The sequence below is a fragment of the Crocuta crocuta genome, unplaced genomic scaffold, assembly GCF_008692635.1.
Source record: "Crocuta crocuta isolate KB4526 unplaced genomic scaffold, BGI_CrCroc_1.0 scaffold88, whole genome shotgun sequence".
Lineage (NCBI taxonomy): Eukaryota > Metazoa > Chordata > Mammalia > Carnivora > Hyaenidae > Crocuta > Crocuta crocuta.
In genome coordinates, this window is record NW_027532420.1 from 462,426 (window position 1) to 465,707 (window position 3,282).

A 3,282-nucleotide genomic window follows, 5' to 3' on the forward strand; every position below is an offset into this window, starting at 1 on the left:
GGTGGGCAGTGATGGCTGGCAAAAGGCAGTGAGCTGTCTGGGGGCTGGTGGTGGTCACACTGGCTTCACATTTGTCAGAAGTCACTGAACTCTATCTACACTTGAAATGACTGCACTTTATTACAGGTGAAATTTTCCTCCGTAAAGGTAATTTTTTAAATGTTAATTTTACACCATTTACTCTCTTCTGTAAACCAGTAAGTCTCAAACTTGAATCAATTAACAGCTGGGGGAAAAAAAAAAGGTTATATCCATGAATCTAGGAAAACACTGATACACCAAATTCTGGCTATAAGTCAAATAAGTCAATCATTTAGGACAATACAAACTAAAGTGCTTACTGACGTTGTTAATTCAAGTTTGTAGTGACTGGGATCCTCTAAAACATCCCCCAAATCTGACAATGTAGGAGAAATTACACAGACTATATTCATCTCAATAAATGTCAGCACCATAATTTTCTAAAGATACTCTTCAAGCAAGAAAATGTATAATGTGTGAGGGCATATACCAGTATTTTGTTTTGGGTTCTAAAATTTACGGGGTTTTGTTTGAAATTAACTAGCTCAATAAAAGTAAATAGAAAAAGAAAATTAAATGTCCTATAAATGCTTTCAGATACCCTTTCACATAACAGGCAGGCAATAAAACATCACATTTATTTTCCTTCCATTTATAATTTTGTAGCTGTCATTTACGCCTCCGGGCATATTTGCAAATTGCCTAACAAACTGCTTCCTACCATGTCAGCCATACAGTGTAGTCCCACTGTTTAGATGGCTACCTAAACCAAGCCCTCCGTGTATATCCTTAAAAACAAAAGTGCTAAAAATTAATTATTACTCAAATCCTCATCTTAAGCTCTGAGGTCACAGTCAAGCATAAAAATTCCAAAGCAAACATTAAAACCTGTTTTTAAGAAATGATCATGTCTCAGGCCCACTTAACCTCACACGTGTTTCTTGATCGCTTTAACGATGATGCCATGATTGCCCCAACACCTGCTGTCCTGGGCACCGCGCTGAGCAGGGACCCAGCACAGCACAGTGAGGCGCCTGCATTCTGAGCTCCGATAGCAACGCTGACTCTGGGCATTGGCTCACTGTCTGCATTTACTGGATCTCCTGCCATGGAAGAGCCTGCAGTTCACCTTCCCACCTCTAAGCCCCCATCCTCCCAGTGGGGGACCCCTCTGATTCACTGGATTTGCTTGTTTATGACAGCTCTCAGGAACTACTCAAATGTACAGACTCTCACTGTCCAGGAAAAAAAGTTACTCTCAGATATTAAGGCAATTCTGCCCCATCATACATCCTCTGCTTTTCCTTCTGCCGTGCCAAAGGCATAGAGAGATTTGGAGTTCTAAAACTATTGTCAGAGGAAAAGGAATACTCAGAGAAATCAGAATTTTTTGAATCCCCATTTAAATACCAATTAAAAAAAGAGAAATACAAAGTGTCTATATTACTTTTGAAGAAAACATGAAGTACATTTAATACAAGGAATAAAATATGATTTGAAAAATTCAAATTCCTGAATTCTAGTACTCATTAATATAAAAGCCCCAATTCTTCCCCCTAATTCATCTAGCAAATCAGTAAACCACAGTGAAAATGTTATAATACTGTATTTTTATACATACATAGATACATAACATATATATATTATAAAACATAATAAAAAAATCCAAAGTTGATCTTGGAGAGTGGATGTGCTAGGTACAGTGTTGCTGATTTAATAAATGAAGTTCAGAATGAATGAACTTCACAGTAATTCATTAGAGCATACACTTTCAAGTTGTTTTGTTTTTTTAATTTTTTGATGGGGTAGAACTGACATGTAACATTATATCACCTTCAGGGGTACAACATAATGACTAGGGATTTATATACACTGCAAAATAATCACAATAAATCTAGTTACCGACCTTCACCATACAGAGAGTTACCTTTTATGATCTATTGTCTCGACAACTTTGAGGTGTGCAAATTGTGTAACAAACTGTGTAACAATATAGTCATAATGTTGCCAACTATAGTCACCATGTTACACATGACACACCTATGACTTAGTCATTTTGTAAGTGAAGTATGTACCTTTTTTTAACGTATGTTTATTTTTGAAGGAGAGAGACAAAGCATGAGTGGGGGAGGGTCAGAGAGAGAGGGAGACAGAATCTGAAGCAGTCTCCATGCTCTGAGCTGTCAGCACAGAGCCTGACACAGGGCTCGAACTCACTAGCTGTGAAACCGTGACTTGAGCTGACGTCAGACGGTTGTTTAACCCACTGAGTCATCCAGGCGGCCCTGAAGTTTGGACTTTTTGACTGTCTTCACCTTTTTCATCCATTCTCCAACCTCTTCCCCTCTGGCAACCACCTTTATGTTTCCTGTATCTATGATATTTGTATTGCTTATTTTATTGTTTTGTGTTTTAGATTCCATATATAGGTGAAATCACATGGCATTTGTTTTTCTCTGACTTATTTTACTTACTATTGTTACTCCAAGTTCTCTCTAGGTTAGTGCAAATGGCAAGATCTCTTTCTTTTTTACGTCTGAGTAGTATTCCATCGTGTGTGTGTGTGTGTGTGCACGCGCGCATGTGCGACTGGGTGTGTGTACCACAACTTCTTTATCCATTCATCCATCGATGGACACTTAGTTTGCTTCCACAGTTTTGGCTACTATAAATAACGCTGCAATGAATATAAGGGTAAGAATATCTTTCCAATTTATGTTTTTGTTTTCTTCAAATACACAGATGTGAAACTGCTGGATCATATAGTATTTCTATTTTTTAAATTTTTATTTATTTATTTTGAGAGAGAGAGAGGATGAATCCCAAGCAGGATCCATGCTGTCAGCACAGAGCCTCACATGAGGCTCAGTCTCATGACGGTGAGATCAGCACCTGAGCCAATATCAAGAGTTGGATGCTTAATCAACTGAGCCACCCGGGCGCACCTAGTAGCTCTATTTTTAATTTTTTTTTAGTAACTTACATATTGTCTTCCACAGTGGCTGCGCCAATTTATATTCACACCAACAGTGCACAAGGGTCCCTTTTTCTCTGCATCCCCATGTTATTCATTGTCATTTTGATAACAGGTGCTCTCATAGGTGTGAAGTAACATTCATTGTGGTTTTGACCTGACGACGAGTTATGTTGAGCACGATTTACATGTCTATTGGCTGTCTGTATGTCTTCTTTTGAAAATGTCTAGTCAGGTCCTCTGTTTTTATTTTTATTTCTAGGAGTGAGAGAGAGACAGCGTGAGCA